The sequence below is a fragment of the Lissotriton helveticus genome, chromosome 2_2, assembly GCF_964261635.1.
Source record: "Lissotriton helveticus chromosome 2_2, aLisHel1.1, whole genome shotgun sequence".
NCBI lineage: Eukaryota > Metazoa > Chordata > Amphibia > Caudata > Salamandridae > Lissotriton > Lissotriton helveticus.
Window position 1 is genome coordinate 43,346,097 of NC_136060.1, and position 22,391 is coordinate 43,368,487.

At 45.7% G+C, this 22,391-nt stretch overlaps 1 protein-coding gene across 2 annotated transcripts in view; it reads left to right on the plus strand.

Annotated features, from left to right (window-relative positions):
* The window catches only part of LOC144821267 (plasma kallikrein-like), a 524,784-nt gene that overhangs the window by 411,997 nt on the left and 90,396 nt on the right, over window positions 1-22,391 (plus strand). The gene's annotated exons all lie outside the window — the stretch shown is intronic.

Genomic DNA, 22,391 nt, shown 5'->3' on the forward strand with positions numbered 1-22,391 from the left:
GACCGTGGGAGGAACACCAATGCTCCCATGGTCCCTGACGGTTTCCCACCTTCTGCGGGAGCTGGCATTGCCTTTGGGCAAGGGGAGCAGCTTAGATGCAACTCCCCTACCCAAAAGTAATTCTGCTTTGCTTCATTGAAGCAAGAGCAGGTTTCCTGCTCTCACTTCAACAAAGCAAAGCAGTGTTTGCTATGACAGGGTGGGAGCCATGCTGGGGGTGGGCAACCTGGGACATTGCAGGAGCAGGCCCTGGGGAGGTGGCAGTCCCCAAGGCCATCAAGGGTTCCAGAAGGGGGGCCCGTGGCCCGCCTCCTTCCTGAAAATAGCCCAGGGGAGGTGGTGGTCCCGTGGACCAGTAGTCCGCAACGGACCCCCGTATTTACAACTTAAATGCCCCAGGGAGGCAAGACCTCTGCAACTCGCTCGCCTCGTTCTTCCACAGCAAGATCGCAGACATACACAACAGCTTCAGCACACAGCCAACGCACCCTACTACCGCACCAACGCCACCCACCAGCACCCTCCGCACCTGGACCCCGGTCAACACGGAAGACATCATCCGCACGATGAACTCCATCCACTCCGGATCACCAATCGACCCCTGCCCCCACCACGTCTTCAACAAAGCCGACTCAATCATCGCACCCCATCTCCGGGACATCATCAACGCCTCCTTCGACACCGCCACCTTCCCAGAGAGCTGGAAGCACGCCGAGCTCAGCGCCCTACTGAAGAAACCATCAGCGGACCCCACCGACCTCAAAAACTACCGCCCCATCTCGCTCCTTCCTTTTCCCGCCAAAGACATCAAGAAGACCGTCAACAGACAGCTGGCTCGAGATGAATGGATCCCTCGACCACTCACAATCCGGCTTCCGGGCCAACCACAGCACCGAGACCGCCCTCATCGCAGCCACTGACGACATCCGAGCGCTGCTAGACAACGGGGAAACAGCAGCCCTCATCCTCCTGGACCTTTCCGCAGCGTTCGACACTGTCTGCCACCGCACCCTAGTGCAGCGCCTGAACAACATCGGAATCCAGGAGAAGGCACTGGAGTGGATCACCTCCTTCCTCACCGGAAGAACACAGAGAGTCCGCCTCCCCCCATTCAGATCCGAGGCCATCAAAGTCATCTGCGGCGTACCGCAAGGTTCATCACTGAGCCCCACGCTGTTCAACGTCTACATGAGCCCCCTCGCGGCCATCGCACGCCAACACAACCTCAACATCCTCTCCTATGCCGACGACACCCAGCTGATCCTCTCCCTCACCAACGACCCCGCTACCGCCAGAGCCAACCTACACTAAGGGATGAAAGACGTAGCCGAGTGGATGATGAACAGCCGCCTGAAACTGAACTCAGACAAAACGGAAGTCATCATCCTGGGATCATCACCCTCCGCCTGGGACAACTCCTGGTGGCCCACCGCCCCGGGCAGCGCACCCAAACCAACGGACCACGCACGCAACCTGGGCTTCATCCTGGACTCCTCCCTCTCGATGACCAGACAAGTCAACGCCATGTCCTCGTCATGCTTCAACATCCTTCGCCTGCTACGCAAGATCTTCCGGTGGATCCCCACCGAAACCAGGAAGATGTTCACCCAGGCCCTCGTCACCAGCTGTCTGGACTACGGCAACTCCCTCTACGCCGGAACCACAGCCAAACTCCAGGACAGGCTCCAGCGCATCCAGAACTCCTCAGCACGACTCATCATGGACATCCCCCGACGCAGCTACATCACCGGACCCCTGAGAGACCTGCACTGGCTCGCCGTCGGCAAGAGAATCACGTTCCAACTCCTCACCCACGCACACAAACCTCTCCACAACCAAGGACCCAGATACCTCAACAACCGCCTGACCTTCTACACCCCCACCCGACAACTACGATCGACCAGCCACGCCCTAGCCGTCGTTCCCCGCATCCGAAGAGCCTCAACGGGAGGAAGATCCTTCTCCTACCTGGCTGCCAAGACATGGAACTCCCTCCCCATCCACCTCCGTCTAACCCAAGACCACCTCTCCTTCAGAAAGCAACTCAAGACCTGGCTGTTCGAACAGTAGAGGACCCCCCCCCAAGCGCCTTGAGACCCTCCGGGTGAGTAGCGCGCTATACAAATGTCTGATTGATTGATTGATTGATTGATGGTCAATGGGGCAGTGTGGGGGGGGCTCGAGCACCCCACACTAATTATTTATCAAACCCCCGGAGAAACAAAAGTCCCTGGGGCTTGGGGGGCCAGCAAGGCCCCCCACCCTTATAAAAATAAAGCCCCGGGAAGGTGGCGGGTCCTGGGCCTGCGGGGGGGGGGGCTGCATGCCCCATTGCATATTTTCAATAAAGCCCCAGGGAGGTGGCGGTCCCTAGGTTTGCGGGGGCCTCCGCGGGCCCCCACTATTTAATAACACATTGCCTCCAGGACCTGGCCCAACCGGGGGCTTAAGAAAATGTAGTACTGGAGACCGCACTTTGTTTTTGAAAAATTGTCTTGGTGGCATTTGCTCACCCAGCGCGACTTCCACCCAAAATTTTTTTGGGGCCCACCAGCCCTAGGGGGTCAGGGTGTGTCTACCCCTTCCCTACATTTACAAAATGTTGCAACCTTTTTGATGTCACTCGGTTCTACTGAGTCACAAAATGGCTGCCATCACACTCTGGTTTAGACTGTTGGCAGCCAATAAGAATGCTTGGCAGCTCCTCCAGATATTTTTATTTTTTGAATGTCTCAGGAACTACTGAACGGATTTTCACCATTTGAAAAAAAGGTCGCTTTCTGGACCAAGAGCTACCTTTTTGTCAAATTTGGTGTAATTCCGTTTAGCAGTTCCGGCTGTAGCCTGTTTCAAAATTCCTATGGAAATTTACATGGGGAAAATGCGTTTTGGGACCCCCTTTTTTTTGGCCCCTGCTTGACGAATCACCCCCAAACTTTTAAGACAGGAGCTGAACAGTTCTGGCCATCAGTTTAAAACATTTTGTGATGATTCGTCAAACGGCACCAAAGATATTGGCAAAAGAAAAACGCTTTTTGAATAAAACCAAGGTCCTAACTATATCTACACAGAGAAAAGGAGAGACTCTCTCACACTCTCAAAATATATGGAGAACGATCTCTCTCTCTGTTAGGGCTTTGAGTGGGCTGAAAAAACTGGAGAATCTCTCAAAGAGATGTGGCTGATGTATTTAAGGGCATGACTTTTAACATGTTTGGTGTCGGATGCGCTGGAGCACTGGAAATCCCTCTGGTGCAGGCACCAGAGGGATTATCTTTGCATCAAAACAGACTCAGGAGGTGAGAAAGGGCTTCCCCAGATCCTGAGATTGCACTGATGTTTTCAGTAAAATAACGATCAGCGCCAGGTCGCGCTGATCCTCATTTCACTGAAACCTAAACTGAATCAAGCCAATAGGCTTGTTTCAGTTTCACTGCCTACATGCTTGTGAGTTATCTCATCCCCAAAAGCACGTAGGTAGAGGGGAGAGGTATTGTTGGAAAGGGGATAATCACCCCTTTCCAATGGTACCCTTCTCTAGTGGATCCCTGCTTGTGGATTGCCACAAGCATGGATCCACCCACTAGGCACCAGGGAGGGGGGAGCAGCACCTTGGGCAAGAGCGTTTGCTCCCCCTAAGGTTTTTGGGAAATATCAGTCTTTCTTCCCCCACAGGAGGCCAAGGTGGCAGATACCCCATCTGCCCACCGGGGAGCAGAAAGCCCACTAGGCACCAGGGATTATGCTTTTTCTATACATAGTGGTGGGGGCTGCCCAGAATGAGTATGCCAATGCCCCCACAACCCCAAAAAACTGTAATCAGTCTTTCCGCCCCCCCTGTGCGACAGTTGTGGGCGATTGCCTCTAATCTGCCCCCCGGGGGATAGAAAGCGTACTAGGGACCAGGGATTTTATTTTTTAACATACGTAGGGGTGGGGACTGCCCAGAATGGCACGCCAATGTCCTCACTCCCCCAAAAAAGTAGCCACAGTCTTTCTGCCTCCCTTAGGAGGCAGATGGGACAATAGCCCCTTATCTGTCCCCCCGCGGGAGCACAAAGCCCACTAGACACCAGGGAGTATGTTGTATTTTTATATGTAGGGTGGGAGCTGCCCAATAGAGGCATGCCAATGTCCTCACCCCCCAAAAAATGGGCACAGTCTTTCTGCCCCAATTGTGGGCATATTACAGCAATAGCCCTCAATCTGCCCCCCTGGGGCTGCAGAAAGTCCAATAGGCCTGACCTTTTTTTTGCAATGTACCTAGCTGTGGATTTTGGGTCCTAGAACAGCCAGCACCTTTGGAAACCTAGCAAACCTGGCTGTGCCTATAATTGAAAAGTTCTGGAATCTGCGGGAAGCTGCAAATATCCACTGACCCAGCATTTTTCCTGTGCTCTCGATAATAATGGTATCTCACTTGTGTGGGTAGGCCTAGTGCCCGTGACAGGAAATGGCCCAAAACGCAACATGGACACATCACAATTTTTCACAGAAAACAGATCCCTTTTTTGCAACGTGCCAGCTGTGAATTTGGGACCCTGGCACACCTGGAACCTATGGAAACCTAGCAAACCTGTGCATTCTTTAGAAATAGACACCCATGGGAATTCAGGATGTGGTGACTTGTGTGGCTCTCACCAGGTTCTGTTACCCAGAATCACTTGCAAACTTCAACGTTTGTCAAAAACCCATTCTCCTCACATTTCTGTGATGGAAAGGTCTGTGGGTAACCACAAACTTTCACCTACCCAGCATTTGCCAGAGTCTCCTGATTTAAATAGTACCTCACTTGTGTGATTAGGCCTTGTGTCAGCTACAGGAAATGGCCAAATATATACTGTGAAGATGTCAAAATTATCGATTACAAAAAGACTTGGTTTTGTAAGGGAGTCACCTGCGTTTTTGGTCCCGGGCTCAGTGGGCATCTGGGGAAACCTACCAAACCCAGACATTTCTGAAAACTGGACACCCTGAGGGGTCCAGGGATGTGTGGCTTGCATGGATCCACGGACACAAGCCACACCTCCCTGGACTCCTCCAGGTGTCTAGTTTTTATATATGTGTGGGTTTGATAGCTTCCCTAGATGGCCGCCGAGCCCAGGAGCAAAAATGCAGGTGCCCCCTTGCAAAACCAGGTTGTTTTGTGATAGATTATTTTGATGTCTCCAAAATAGGTTTTGGGTCCTTGCCTGTCACGGGTACTTGGCCCACCCACACAAGTGAGGTACCATTTTTATCGGCAGACCTTGGGTGAATGTTGAGTGGTAGAAAATGTGTGTCAGCCTAGGGATCCCACAACTTTCCCACACTGAAATGTGAGAAAATTTGAATTTTCCTGCTAAATTTGAGGGTTGGAGTCGATTCTGTGTAGGAAAACTTTAGGGGATCCACACGAGTCAAACCTCACTGGACTCCCCCAGGTGTCTAGTTTTCAGAAATGTGTAGGTTTGGTAGGTTTCTCCAAGTGGCCAATGAGCCCGGGACCACAAACGCAGGTGACACTCTTGCAAAACAAGGTCTTTTTGTAACCGATAATTCTGAAGTCTCCACAGAAAGTTTTGGGATGTTTCCTGTTCTGGACACAAGGCCTACCAACACAAGTGAGGTACCATTTTTAACGGGAGACTTGGGAAAATATTGGGTGGTAGGAAGATTGTGATTTCCTATAGATTACAGGACTTTCCATCACAGCAATGTGAGGAAAATATGTTTGTTTTTTTACAAAGTTTAAGGTTTGCAAGGGATTCTGGGTAAAAGAACCTGGTGAGAGCCATATGCCTCACCCCATCCTAGATTTCTCTGGGTATCTAGTTTTCAAAAATGTACAGGTTTGCCACATTTCCCACGGTGGCAGCTGAGCTAGGGTCCAAAAACATCAGCTAGGCACTTTGCGAAAATAGGGTCAGTTTTCACTGGAAAAATGTGATGGGCCTGCATTGCGTTTTGGGCTGTTCCAGTTGCGGGCACTAGGCCTAACTTCACAAATGAGGTACCATTTATATTGGGAGACTTGGGAGAATGCTGGGTGGAAGAAAGTTTGTGGCTCCCCACAGGTTCCAGAACGTTCCATCACCGAAATGGGAGGCAAATGTGTTTTTAGACACATTTTTAGATTTGCAAGGGATTCTGGGTTACAGACCCCTGTGAGAGCCAAACAAGTCCCCCATCCTGAATTCCCCTGGGTGTCTAGTTTTCTTTAAAAAATGCATAGGTTTGCTAGGTTTCCCTACATGCCGACTGACAGAGGGTCCAAAATCCACAGCTAGGCACTTTTCGAAGAAAGGGTGAGTTTTCGCTGGAAAAAATGCGATGCGTCCACTTTGTGTTTTGGGCCATTTCCTGTCACAGCACTAGGCCTACCCCCACAAGTAAGGTACCATTTTATCAAGAGACCTGGGGAATGCAGAATAGTAGAACAAGTGTTATTACCAACTGACTTTCTATGCATTTCTGCCTTCCAAATATAAGTTAGTGTGTAAAAAAGAAGTATTTTTCAAAAAAGCCCTCTAATTCACATGCAAACAAAGGTACTCACATATTCGGAGTTGTGAAAAAAACACTTCTTCTAAACTCCTTATGTTGTTCCCATTTTGAAATACATTGGGGCATATTAGCAAGAACCTGGTTAAAATTATCGCCGTTTTAGCAGCAGGAAACTGCCGCTAAAACGGCGATAATGGGCTTACTAATATGTGTTATAGAATTCCAATTGAAGCCCAGGTTAGATGCCCTGCACATCTAACCTGAGCTTCTATTGGAATTCTATACCGCATATTAGCAAGCCTATTATCGCCGTTTTAGCGGCAGTGTCCTGCCGCTGAAATTGCAATAATTTTAATGAAGTTCTTGCTATTATGCCCCATAGTTTTCCTTGAAAACGATTTTTCACTTTTTATATTTTAGAATATGAATTGCTGTATACCCGGTACACCATAAACAACCATTTAAAGGTGCAGCTCAGTTATTGGCTCTGGACACCTCTGGGTCTTGGTGAACCTACAAGTTCTATATATCCCTCAACCATAAGGGTCCAGTGGACATAACAGGATACTGCTTTTAAACATCTGCCATAGTTAGAAGAAGTTACAGGTGAAAACGAAGGCCCAAGTGGCTGTTTTTTCCAATTTAATTTCAATATTTTTTTATTTCAAATGTTACTTTCTGTAGGAACTCCCCTAGGTGAACTCAGAAATGTTGTCTACTGTTCAGAATTGTATAGCTTTCTGGGATCCACTATTGGTTTCACATCAATTTCTGCCACTAACTGGAAGGAGGTAGAAAGCACAAAAATAGGAAAAATAGGCTATGTCCTACTAAAATGCCAAAAATGTTGGTTTTCTGACAAAAGTCTGCCTATTACTAAATGATGAGAAGATGGTGATTAACGCATTACTCAAAGAAAGCTATACTCAAAGAAAGATCGAACTCCATTATTAAATGGTTTTTTAGCTGACACTGATCGAGTACTACAGCTGGATGTGCATGTGCAGAGCTGACTCTCCTTCATTTATGGAATAAATACTTACTTGGTGCCCATTGTGTGGTGGGATTACTGTTACAAGAGAGACCCATTATTATTAGTAATGATTCTAATAGCACAGACTACACTAAAGCAACTGTGCAAGCACCTGCATGTGACTCCTGTGAAAGAGAACACATGAAGCACAGAATGACTCTAAACTGAAGAACCCCACTCTGTAGACAAACAGTACTGCAGAGCCAACTGAAGTCAATAGAATACGTAAAGATATGATTCATTCACAAAGCACTTAAAAATGTCAACAAATAGAGTGTGTCTGCTAAAGCTGTGGAATTCATACCTGAATGGTGGAATGAGACCCATTACTAATTGCACTGAAGATACAAGCATTCACTAAACTCAGGTTCCAGTTCAAGGGGTCATATTTGGCTTTTATTCAAGATCATGCTTAGAGCATAGAATAATGCCTAAACAGTTTACAGTCACTCCACAGGCAAAAGTAATTAACAACACAGCATACATATTGCTTACACTATGGATGAAATGAGACCAATTATATGTACGAAGGAAGTCAGTAATGTGGATTACAACAAAGAGTTTGTGTAAGCATCCATTTGCATTTGCTGTTTGAGCTAATCCATAGAGTGTGGCATAACACTGAGGCTAAAGACACCAACTCTGTAAATAGTAGGCCGAATTTGCACACTGCTTTTAACATTTAAACAATAAACATGGATCCTCAGTGTATGAAATTAGATTATTATTAGTGGTGGGTGACTACCCACATTAAGGAAGAATCACAACTCATGTTAGGGTGAACCCTTAATGGCACTAGATTAACCTGAGCTCAACACCCTGGTAACTATGGGACAAAGCAGAAGACAACTTGGGGCAATGTGTTAAGTATTTTTGCAGTATCTAAACCGTGAAAAAGACCAATCACAAAATAATACAAATCCCAAGTTTATTTAGAAAATTAGAGTATAATAACATCAAAAAGACACATATCTAGTATGGAAACCGGAGATATGAACTGTTAGAATTGAATGTCTCTAGTTGGCAGAGTTGGGTACCTTTGACCAAAACAGGACCCTTGCTTCTAGTCAGGGTAAAAGGCTACACTTCTAAAATAACCCCTGCTCACCCCCTTGGTAGCTTGGCATGAGCAGACATTCTTATCTCAGAGGCAGTGTGTAAAGCATTTGTGAACAAATACAGTAATACAGTGAAAACACTAAAGAAGGACACCTCACAGGTTTAGAAAAATAAGTAATCTTTACTAGACTTAACACAAGACAAAACAACAAAAATCCACAATACTGTAATCCAAAATAAGTCTTTAAAATGGTAGACATAGCTTAGTTCACTTTTGGATTACAACCTAAACATGCGAAACCACATCAACTCAATGGCCAAATCTGCCAGATTCCACCTGAGTTACCTATGGAAACTGAAACCATTTCTAGCTGCTCCCGACCTAAAACTAGCAGTCCAATCTCTAGTCATCTCTCGGTTGGAATATGGCTGCTCCACCCTCTCTGGTTTACCCAAGATCACTCTGGCACCTTTAAAAGCCTGCCTCAATGCAGCGGCCAGCCTACTCACGGGCTCTAGAAAATTTGATCACATCACCCCCCACCTGAAAGCGTTGAACTGGCTCCCTCTCGAGGCTAGAATTCACCTCAAGTTGGCATGTATCACGCACAAGGCCCTACACACCAACTCCCCTGCGTATCTTGCACAGAAGCTCGCAATATCCGGAGGAAGCAGAAACTCTCGATCGGCAAATACCTTCCTACTCCGGCCTGCACGTTTTAAGAAAAAAAAAAACTACAATCGCTCTTTCACCGGGTCTGCTCCAAGAATATGGAACGCCTTCCTGCCTGACATTAGAAGTATCCACACCTTGGCACTCTTTAAAAAAGAGGCCAAATCCTTCCTCATGGCCAAATTCCTTGGCTAACCTGCTCCACAAGCACCGAGAGACTGATTACCTTTGTGATACCCTGTTCTATTGTATGATACCCTGTGCTATTGTATGATCCTTGACTTTGTAAAGATCACTGTGTCAATGTATGACCATTTATTCTGTAAAATGTTCCTATATACCTTTTCACCCCCTCCCTCCCTCCTTGCACATACCCCTTTGACCCCCTGCCTACCATATGACCCCTGTTTCTGTATACCCCCCCTATTTATTGCTATAATTTTATCAACCGATTCTTTCTGGATTACTCTTGAACCTGTAAAGCGCTCTGATACCCTCACGGGTCAAGTTCGCGCTCTATAAAACTTTAAAATAAATAAAAATAAATAAATAGATTCAAATGCGACACTTCACTATCACAGTACCTGGGATGCGTAATGCAAAACAAACAAAAGGGGCGCAGGGGAGGTGATGCGTCGGTGCCTTACACTCAGGGGAGGTGATGCGTTGGTTTCTTACTGCGATCCGATGACACTTCGGTGTGACAAAATGGCGTCTTGGTTATGATGCAACAACATAGATTCGATGCGTGCATGCCCGACGACAGCACAGGGGTAGTCTCCTCCTTCAGCTTCTCTTGTTCTTCTCCTCAGCAAAGGTTTGTCTTGATTCCCAGAAGTGATCCAAAGTTCTGGGGTCTGAGCCCCAATATGTATAATGCAAAATCATTTGTCTCTGAAGGCAGAGAGTACATGTACCTAGTCCAAACCAGTTCTGGGTGCATTCTGCCAGTGCACAACTTCTTCCTTTGTCAGTGTGGGCGAGGGTCATCAGACACACCACAAGAGATGGAGCCAGCATTGTGGAAAGCAGGCACAGCCCTTTTCAGGCCCAGGTGCTACTCCTCCCACCACTCCTCATGCAGATAGGTCTATTCAGCCTTGTGCTGACTCACCCTGTCTCCTGGAGCCACCCCAGCCCCTGTCACTCACAAACCAAACATGGAATACCACACCCTGGCAGAGGCAGGCTTGGATGGTTAAGCAAGAAAATGCCTACTTTCTAAAAGTGGTATGTTAAAACTCACTTCACTAAAGGATTTATTGTATCATTCTGAGTCCAGGCATACTAAACTTGCTTTTCTACCTAGTTCCCTGAGTCAGTTAGGATTATAGGATGTTATAATCAAACTGCCCATTCTGACCTATGGGAACTGGTAGCCTTGCAATAGTAGAAAACAACATTGGCTGTAATTCACTATCAGGACATGCCACACATATCAGGACATGTCCTACCTTTTCCATACAATGCACCCTCCCTTGCGCCTACTTTAGGGGTGTCTGATAGGTAGAAAAGGGAAGGTTTGAGGACTGGCAAGTGGGTGCACTTACCATGTCAACATGGCAGCACTAGGCTGCACATAAGCTCTGCAATGGCAGGCCTGAGCCATAGGTTACAAGCTTCTCAGGTGGGTTTCACAATCAGTGCTGCAAGCGCACCAGCAGCATTTGATTTACAAGCCCATGGCACACACAGTGCACTGTACTAGGGTCTGACAAGTAAACCAAATAAGCCAATCATGGAGTCGCTAATCCAGTACAATATTTTACAATAGGGAACACTTGCACTGTGGCACTGAATAGCAGTGGCACAGTGCCCAAAGCATCTAGACCAGCAAAACATATAGCAAAAACACAGGAGGTAATAGCAAAATGTGGAAGGGAGACCCACACCAATGGTGCCAGGTCTAATATGAACTTTTAAAGATTTAAGTAGAAATAGCACCGAAAAGCAAAAAGTGGCAATTATAGTCAATGGGCGCAGCAGATTGCAACCTAGGTGCAATTTGAGGCTGACTGCGATGTAGCCCTAGCCAAATACAACAAATGGATTGGTCCAGCTGAAAAATATTGACTTCCAAATTTGAAAACATTCCTAAGTCTTAATTCAAAAAGGAACTTTGTCACTATTTTGAGCTAAAAATCCTCTCATCATTGGTCAAAGCTGAAACTATAGCCACTGCAATGGAACTACAGGTCAGATACTGGAAGCAGGCTGGTCTCGCTAACGCTCTGGAGCTTTCCAGTTTTTGCTCAAAAAATCGTCCAATCATGATGCATGCAGGGACTTTGATGTTTTTGCAGAGGTGTGGAAATGTATGAGCTTGACAAGGCTGAAATTCAATGCAACACTGTGGAACTGCCGGGTGGGTAGTTTTCATGGAGGGTACAATTGAGGCTCTAGAGCAAAAGTTTGTCACAGTTCCAAACTTTTTCTGGTGCACAAACAACCACAGGAGTACATTTGTAAGGCCCCAGGACCCCAGGGAGGGCATTTAAAGACTCTCGGGGTATGAGACAGAGGCCAACTGAAAAGTCCAGTCCAAGTCACTCGATTTGGACTGGATTTTTGACTTTAGGAATATGCCCCAAAATAGAGTGGCAGGGGGGGGACAAGGAGCTAGATAAAGGTCCGGTGACTTGTGCTCCTGAAAATAACGACTAAATCCCACTAGAGTCACTGTTCCTAAGAAAGAAAGGTTAGAGAGAGAGACTATGGTCGTTATAATACGGTGGCTGCTGGGGACAATGTGTCCTGGTCATGGTGCCCTCACACACCCCGAAGGGTGTAATGCTGCATCATTGAGTGGTGCTCCTCATTGGGCTGGCGTTGAAATGCCCTATGGGTCCCCCGAAGGGTCACTTTGTCGGAGATCTTTTCAGGATAAAGCCGTATGGGTGCGTGGGGGTAAGTGGCAGTGAAGTTCTAAGGTGAAATCTAAAGAGTTGACTGGAGGGTAGCTAGACCGTTTAATAAGGAGACAATCCATCTGCCATCAGTAAAAACCAGAAGGTAGTGCTCAGAGAGGAGTAAGGGCCCTCAGTAGCTAAAGAGAGTATAGCATGTCCCTGATAGACATGTTTTGTGGTCAACATGTTTTGCGCTACCTTTTGGTCTCAGGAGGAGATCCCAAACAACGCTTCTTCAGGACCGTGAAAGGGTGCAGTGTATAAAAAGAGTAGTGAGTGTCCAATATTCGTAGCTCTAGTGCCACTGAGAATGATTACTGTATTCTGGAACAACAAAAAGAGAGGGAGATAAGATAGTCAATGCATTAGTACCCTACAAAAAGGGTGTTCATTAAAAAACATACATACGTGAGCCTGGGTTTCCATTGGTAAAGCAGGTGCACATAGCATGAAATCACCTACTGTAGATGGCCAGTAAATGAGACTGTAGTAGGCTATAGACACTGTAGTAGGCTGTAGACATATAGTGACAATACAGGACGGACAAACATATATCTGTGCTCAGGGCACAGTATCAATCATTAACACAAAAATCGTTGGTGGTAGTAGATAACCACCACACATTCATAGAAATCGATTGGTAGGAATAGGTGCGGACAATATTGAAGGTATCACAATTGATGGCAAGCCTCAGGTCACTGTGTAAATTCAGGCCTAGTACATACCAAATTACACTTACCTATAAAGTAAGGGAGAAGTACCACATGAGATGCGGCAGTGAGGTATCCTTAAGACCTGTAATGAGGGGTAGTGGATTAGCTCAGAGCATAAATAGGGTGGAAAAGCAGCTATCCTGCATGCTTACTGTGCACTCATTGCAGACAAACAAAGTAGTACTTACAATGTGTCGTAGGTATGCGAGGTTCCATCACCTACCTGACCTTATGCCGTCTCTGTAGAGGCTGTAATGCGGCCACCGTTGAGTATTATTAGCGGTACAGAGACCAGCGAGTGGGCATGTTTAGTCATCGCTTGCTTCCGGGTCGTCTGTTTGTTGCGAGGTGACTCACCCTTGGTCTTGAAAGACGCCCGCACATGCGCGTGTGTCATCTATTGCTGGCACGTAGTTCACCGCATTAGTCTGCGCCTGCTTGGGTGCCATATTGGAGTGGTTATATGTCCTCTTGAAGTGAAGATAAAGGGGGTGTTTTCCAATATATTGAGATGGCGATTTGTATGTTACAATATATTGAGATGGCGATATGGAAGTCAGTAGTGGTGATGTAATCATTTGGAATGATTCCTATGCCGAGTTGGTGTTGTGGGTTATTTTGGGTGAGCCAAATCAGCATGTTTGAGATGGTGATACTCTTGAAGCATAGATGAATTCTCATTCTAGCATAGATGACAGTGGTTTAGAGGCACTATTAATTTACTCTCAGCATTTCTGTTGCTGGAGGGTAAGTCAAATTTAGGTGGCTACAAAAATGTGCCGACAGAGAGTACAAATAGTACAGTTTTTATGTGTTTATTGTGTCATGTTGTGGTGATATCGGGGTTCACAGTAGTGGTGAGACAGACTTCATTTTATGTGTAACATGACGTGCATTGGTTATGTAAGGATGAAGATGGTTGTGTTATGTAACCAACTGTCATAAACTGTTTTTTAGACCCTACAGTATGTTCCTTTGGACCCTGTGGTGTGGTTGAACACGTTTTTGTAGCCTCATTGGATTTCAATCCAGGGGATCTCATCATTAAGACCCCGCACATTAGTTTGTAGTTTGTGGACCCATCTCTGTTCTTTTCGGAACAGGGTCATGGTGTTCCATTCTGGTAGGTCTCTATCATTGTCCATTGGAGCTGTTCTGTTGTGTGTTGTCTATCAATGAAATGTTTACTCATTTTCGTAGTATTGAGGCCACAATGTATGTTGCTTCTGTGTTCGTTGATTCTGACCCTGACCTGTTGTGTGGTCATACCCATGTAAAGAAGGTTGCACGGGCATCTAAAGAGGTACACACAGTTCCTGGTATTACAGTGTGTATGCTTATGTTGAGTCAATTTTACCTTGCCCAGTTGGCGTTCCTTTGTGTGGGTTGTAAAGCTGCACACATTGCAAAGACCAGATTGGTAGTGTCCTTTCACTGCTGGAAGCCCCCATAGAGTGGTTTGGTCAGTAGTGACTTCTGCCGGAGTTCTCGTATGCACCAGTAGATCTTTCAAATTCTGTGTTAGTTTGAATACAAACCTAGGGTGTTCCAAATTGAGGTCACCCGTGTTGACGATGTGCCAGTGTTTTAGCACTATGTTCTTTCCTTTGCTGGACATGGGTGTGAAGGTGGTAACAAACGTAACTATGTCCTCCTTTGGTTTAGTGTGGGTTTCGAGGAGGACATCATGTTGGTTGCGTTGGTTGCTGCACACTCTCTTCCTTGCGGATTTGATGGTTTGTATGGGGTAGTTCCTCCTCTCCAGGTTGTTGTTCAATTCCTCAGCTTGGAACTCGTAGTCCTGAACTGTGCTACAGTTTCTTCGCAGCCTTAGAAATTGTCCGTAAAGGAGATTTTCCCTGAGTGCCTTAGGGTGATGGCTATTGTATAGTATAAGGCTGCTGCGGTCGATAGGTTTCCTGTACGTCTTGGTGGTGAGGTTGCCATTGTCCAGTGTGATTAGTAGGTCTAGGAAAGGGATCTCCTTCCGTGAGGTGGGCAAAGTAAACTTCAGATATAGGTCCTGGTTGTTAATTCAGTCGTGGAACTGTGTGCGAAGTTATTCAGATCCAGTCCATAATATTATATTGTTGATATATAATTTGCATTCCTTGATGTCCTTAAGAAAGGGGTTGTTCTCTGTTTGGATATGTGTCTCCTCAAAGTTCCATGGACCTGGTGGTATATTTGGTTCTGGAACTTGAAGAAATTGTTCTTTAAGGCAAGCTCAGTGCATTCCATGATAAATCCCACCGGAGGTGTTGTGGTGGTTGTCTTTTTCTCAAAGTCTCCTCATTCACCCTGTTGGTGGCCTCTTGTGGGATGTTCGAGTAAGGTGATCTGGTGTGGCTCCAGGCGATTCTTGTTAAGGCTGAGGGTAGCTTTTTTATCGTTTAAGAAGGAAGTTTTTTTTTGGAATAGGGTTTCCAAGAATTGGTTGCAGTACTGACAGAGGGATTTCAAAATAGAGTTAATACCGGACACAATAGGCCTTCCAGGTGGTGGTGTGATGTTTTTATGTATCTTTGGTAAGATATAAAAATATGGGGTAACCAGAAAGTCTGCCTCATTGTGTGAGATCAACCCATTAGCTTGTGCCTCATTGACCATGATGCCAATGCGTGTTGTTAATGACTCTGTGGGAAAATGCCTTGTGTAGCTTGCTGTGTGTCCCTGGAACCATCCAGGGGGTCAGTTTACTGATCCTTGGAGTACACGTCTTTGTCCTGGGTACGAGGGAGCATTTTCAGCCTTCCACTTTCCCTGCCCCCACAGAAAAATTATTTACTAAGCAACTGATCAATACACAACTATGAAAGAGTTTTAACATGCTGGCCTTCAAATGAGTATTGATTCTTCCCCCCCACCTCCCACCCCAACCACCTGCTTCTCCCCCTACCCACCATTTCTCCCCCCGCCACCCGAAAGCAGTAACTGGACCAACCTGTCCAATCATCAAACAAAAAAACAAAAATCAGTTTTAACAAACACAATACAAAAATGTCAAAACAACCATACTAAATTTCCATCTTGAAAATTCATACTTGTGCAAATATCATCAACCATAAAGCCCCATTTATCAAAATTCTCGACTTTATGGGTCGTTGATCTCATTAGATCACATTACCCTCTAGTTATTTGAGTCTCAAAAAAATGTATTAGCCTTTATTTCTGACGTAGAATAGTGGGTTCTGTCGTGGATTTATAACCTTCAGCCTAGCTGTACTCAGTAAGAAGGCCTGACCCAACTTCTCCTGAAAGGATCATCTGTCTCAGATGCCATCTTATTTCCACCGTAATATGGCAAAAGTCAGGCCTTACAAAAAAAGTAGTAATTAATAAATGTATGTTTTGGATCTGGGTGTGCAGCTTCAAAACCTGCCTGGTGAAGGAGGAAGTTCACAAAAAACACATGTATGGCTCTTAGTTTACCCCCTCTTGTCAATGTTGAAGATGTTGATTAAAGGGAAATCTGTGAGCTCTTTTAATCTCATTCTCTCAAATCCAGGAAGCCTATTCCAGGAAATCCCCTTTGAATAAATCAATGATATCTTTTCATGGGTCTGACCCACCTGCTCCTTTGGGTGCCCGCCAGTACTCTGGGATTATTCCTTCAAAGCCTGTTCTCCAAGTCTTCAAGTTTCCACTCAGTGTCCATCATCTGACATTCCAGGGATTCCATTGCTTTTTTACTGTTAGCTGCATCGCTCTCCAGAGTCACCACCCTTGTTTCCATTTCTGCCACGCACTTCATAAATTCCGGACAGGTTTTCGCCACCTTCGCTATAGTTGCCTGTATCTTTCTGTTTGATGTTTGGGCTTTCCCGATCTCCATGCGCATCTCCACCAGGTGGGCCATAATGCTCAGGGAAATTATTTCCAGTGTCGGAGTCCTTGCCGGCTACGTTACTTCCTCCTAAACTTGGAATAGCTGTGTAATCCCACTGTAAGTCCCAAGGTGCTCTCTTTTTCAGTTGTGAGTTCTGTATAATTAGCTCCTGTGGGACCAGGGGGATCAGCTTTATTAAAAGGCAAGCTTTCCTTGCTGGGGCAGACATCTCAAAGTGACTCCAGCTCATCATCAAGCCCATCTGAGCGATCAGAGAGAGAAAGGAAAAGTTCCCCCGCATCCCCCGCATCCATATCTACCCTGGGGCTGGAATCAATGCGACCTTCCTGACCCGGCTGCCATCTTGCTTCTCATTTCTACCTGGAATCTTATACTGGGGACCAAACAGTACTCTACCTTATTACAAGTGTAATTTCCAATTGGGAAGAAATTGGACCCTCAAGTTTGGATTTGGTGTTTCTGTAATCCCAATTTAAAAGCACATCTTATGGTGAAGTCAGATTTACTGTGCTTCTGAAAGGACTTTCGATCTGCTGGACTCCTGCTCTGATGTGCTTCTCTGCTGCCCTCCTTGCCTGGGAGTGAGAAGTACTGGATCTGCTTTTCTGCATATCAGAACCAAAGTGACTCCGAGGCTTTCTGGCTTGAGTCCTGTTAGAAGTCACAGCGGCATCAAAGATTTCCATCCACTCATCTACATCACCTGAACTCTGCCATCTGAGAGCCTTGCCTTGCCAAGTGGTGTCAATCCAATCTTGGGCCGTTGGAAGTGGGTATAAAGTGTGGCAACTACCAAAATCTACACATCGCAGTTGTTGAATGGCTCGGAACCAGGACATCTTCCTCAATGGCAACGGATCGTTGCTGCTGCAAGAACCAAAGACATCTCATCACTGACTGTGCAGCACATCACCTCCATTTCCCGACGCATCCTGGACTTGTGCGGCTCAACCACGATGCATTGCCTACATCTTGGAGTTCAACAACAACAACTCATCTCTAACTTGCATGGATCAGAACTAACACATCACCTCCATCTGAAGGGATCGATGACGATGGATCGCCTCCTCTGCTCCACAAATCTGGTCTTCTTCGACTACCCAACAAGGTATTTCTTCATTGGGACAAGAGTGGTCTCTGTATCCGACCCACGCTTCACTGTGGTTGGCTTGAACTTTTGGATTATACCCGGTCTATCACTACCATATAAACCCAGTTGGTGCTTTATTATTTTAAGAACTATATTTCAGTTTAAGCTTTAAAAATCCATAACTCTAGTTATACTTTAAAAAAAATATATATTTTTATTAAGTTTTGGCATGTACAGACAAAAAGACAAATCAGCAACAGAAAAAAACAAAAATCAACACTGAATACAAATGTTAGCATTATCTAGACATTTGGAAGGAGAATCAAACATTCCTAAACTGAATAGCCATCCAATTTGACCCTGATAAGTGCAAATATACTCATAGTTCCATGCTTCAATAAAACAGATATTGCAGTGAACCACAGAAGCCACATATCAACTTCAGTGCACTTATAATGTATCCCAACAACGGAACTGCTCCCGTTGCAACTACTAAAAGCCCCCTGACCGTGTGCACTCAATCTAAATCATTATCTGCAGCAAAATTGTACTGCGTATATAGGCCCCAAAAACTCTTTGGCTTATTACTAGAAGGGAGCAATTCATTATGAACATCAGATTGATTATTACAAAACAACATATCTCTCTCCCACTCAGCACTCGGCCCCCGAATCCATCACATTGCTATTCTTCGCTTTGCTTAAAGAGTCCCATGGCTACTAACTTTCTTATTTCCTTTTTGAGCGGCCTAGTATAACCCAACAGTGCCAATAGAGGGTCAGGGGCAATCGGCAATTCAATGATGTCAGTGAGGGCCTGGAATATATGTCTCCAATACATTTCTACAGATGGGTAAAGCCAGGCCATATGCAGGAAATCCGCCCCCTGTCATATTACATCTGTCGCATCTGTCTGTCTCTCGGAGCCCAAATCTGAACAAGCATAGCGGTGTATAGTGTACGCTATTAAGAAATTTGAAATGAGTTAATCTGTGCCTACTACTGAGCGAGATCTTTTGCGTGACCTCACAACAATAATGCCAGATTTCATCCGTAATTTGTATGCCAAGTGTAGGCCGTGAGCGCAACAGTTTGCACCGATGCATAGAGGCAAGAGATCAGTTTCACGGGTCAGCTAGAACTCAGTTATTTGGTTAATGCAGGAAGTTCGGGGGCTCCAGCAGGTCTTCTCCCAATAGAGAACGTAGAGAGTGTCGTAATCTATAAAAATAGAATTGTGTAAGTGCGGTAGGGGGATCCATTCCTTCAACCACCTCCTCCCATGTCCGGGCTCTCCCTTCTACAAACAAATCACCCATTTCACGTATGTTCAAGGTTTCGAGGGCTCGAAGAGCCCCCCGTTCCGAACTCCAGGGAAGCCACTGACACCATGCCACCTGGAGCAATGGCGAACATAAACAGGATCCAGAATGTAGTTTAAGCAAAGTGTGCCAAGCATGAGTTGTTGAGTCCAAAACTCCACAGCGCCGCTTAGGAGGCTGAGTCAGTACGCAGGGCAACGGGTCGGAGAGCGCCACAACTTTCTCAATTTGTAAATGAGGTTCGTCTACTGGGCTGTGAATCCAGGGGTGTGCATGAGAAGATTGTCCTGCCCTATAATATAATTCCAAATCAGGAGCACCCAGGCCTGCAGAGGAATACAGCATTGAGAGGGTTTTAAATGCGTCACGAGGGGTCTTATCCGCCAAAGCCAATTTACATAAGAGTGTGTGCAATTCCGGAAACATGCAATGAGGGACTACTATGGGTATGTTCACAAATAGAAACAAAAAACAAGGAATAACTATGATTTTCATAGGTGAGACTCTACCAACCAGCGAGAGGGGGAGGTGTATCAACCAGGCTATGTCATCCCTCAGCTTGGTAATAGCCCTACAGTAGTTGTCCCGGATTACTTGGTCTGCATCTGCGTGGATCTGAATACCGGACTGGTTCTGTCGTCCATTGTAAAGCAAAATCTAATGGAATTTGTACCGTAGCTGGGGTTAATGGATGGATGAGAGAATTATCCCAGTTTATTGTAAGGCCTGATAACCCGCCAAAATTGGTTACTTCCCTGATAAGTGGAGAAAGATTAATTGCCGGATCCCGTATGTACAGTAACATATCGTCAGCGTAGGCTGAGACTATGACGTTGTAGTCCGAGAAACGGAGCCCCCTATGAACGTGATACTCATGTATAGCACTAGTCAATAGTTCAGCAGCTATGGCATAAAGCAGAGGGGATAGGGGGCATCCCTGGCGTGTGCCCCTAGTTATGTTTATTGGCGCCAAGACCATGTTACCAGTCCGCACTTTAGCTACAGGGTGGTTATATAACACGGAAATCAGCTGTAAAAATATCTCACCCACATCCATTCGCCGCAACACTGCATTCATATACCTCTACTCAACGGAATCGAAAGCCTTTTCGGCGTCTAGAAACACTGCCGCAGTTCGAACCTCAGGTTTAACATGCTGAAAGGCTCCAAACACTGTCCTCAAGTTATATGACAGGGCACGGCTTGGAATAAACCCGGCCTGTTCGGGTACAGTTAAGGAGGGTAACAATGCGGAGAGACGGGTGGCCAGCATTTTAGCGAATATCTTGGTATCGACATTTAGCAATGACAGAGGTCGATAACAGGAGCACATCTGGGAGTCCTTGCCTGGTTTAAATAACGTAACAATGAGTGCCTCCCACATGGAGGGTGGCATTATCCCACACTCTCCCATCTCCTGAAACAGTGTGCTTAGGTGGGGTAGCAATATATCACTGAACACTTTATAGAAGGGAATAGTTAAGCCATCCTGCCCCGGGGCACTACCCTCCCTCATAGAGCTTAATGCTATGCTCATCTCCTGCATCTCAAGTAGACGCATCAAAAACTCTCTATGACCATTCATCAACCCCGGTAGCTTAATATATTACAAATAATGCAGGATGTTGCTGTCTGCAGGGTTAACCTTAGACGTGTAAAGTTCCTGATAATATCTGCTGAAACAACTATTGATGTCTGCCTGATCTGTCAGCAGTGTGCCTTCTTCGTTCAGCATTTCATGTATGTTGGAAGACTCAGTTCTGCGCCGGGCCAAGGTGGCTAATACTGACCCAGGTCTATCACCCTCCCCATAGACCCTGGCCGTGACATACTTTCCCATATGCCGAAGCTCACTGTCAGCAGTGCTATTATATTCCTCTAATGTTGCTTTCAGTCGCTCCTGCGTTTGGGTGTGAGTGTTGTGCAATGTTCATACTAAATTTGGAGCACACCAATTATCACATTCTTATCAGAAAATTATTTCATATGAGAACATCGCAATAATCAGTTAGTCTCTTGAAGATCTTTTATTTTGTTTTATTTCAAACGTGTTTCACCGTGATTGGGTAACCAATCGGCTTCCTCAGGGCTCAAAACTGCTAGTATCAGATTCCTCTTGTATGGCGTTTCATCACTCAACACCTGTACTCCGGTGCGGAGGATCGTCGGAAAAGAAATAAAGCGTATTGAAGAGGGAAGTGAAGACAGGTGGCGTTGTGATCATACATTTTAGAATACCGCGAGACGGAATTGAAAGACATTGTGGAGTAAATTTAGCGGATGATACTTAGGATACAGCAGTATTGACAGTTCTTACACACCGCACCCTAGTGATAAAAATAGAAGATTAGGACGGACAATATTTCACTCAAATTAGAATAGATTTTTGTGGTTTGAGTGATGATACCCCATACAAGAGGAATCTGATACTAGCAGTTTTGAGCCCTGAGAAAGCCGATTGGTTACCCAACCACAGTGAAATGCGTTTGAAATAAAACGAAACAAAAAATCTTCAAGAGCCTAACTGATTATTGCGATGTTCTCATATGAAATAATTTTCTGATAAGATTTTGATGATTGGTGTACTCCAAATTTAGTATGAACATTGTTCAATCCTAGGATTGCCTTTAGGGAAGTAGGATGTTTTCTTCTCTTGTTTAGTTGGAAGCACATGAAGTAACCAGATTGTGTCAAGATATAGAGTGGACTTACTATATGAGCTCCAGTGTCTCCTGTACACCCTAGGCAGGTGAGTGTTGTGCATTGAGTCTGCTTCTAGCTTAGCCAGTGTAGTTTGGAGTAGGGACAGCCTATTCCTAATTGACCGGAGCACCCCCGCATGCTTTGTAATTGTAACCCCATGTATAAAAACCTTAAATGTCTCCCATACGGATGAGAATGAGTCAACGGAGCCAATATTGGTGTGAAAAAATTCAGTGTTGGCATCAGTGAGTTCCATTTTAAAAACAAAATCAAGTAGGGAATAAGGCGGAAAACGCCACAGGAAGGGGGGAGGTCGTCTCTAAGGCACCGTAATTTCTAGTAGAATGGGAGAGTGGTCAGAAAAAGTGCGGGCTAGGATGGTACAGTTCTGAACCTGAGCCATCAGTGAGGCCGTAATAAACCAGTAGTCAATTTGCATGTGTATGTCGTGATAAGCTGTGTAATGGGTATACCTTCCTTGGTGTGGAGATCTGGCTCTCCAGACATCGACCATATTCAGCTGCAATGTGACATCCATTACAGCTTTAGTTGCG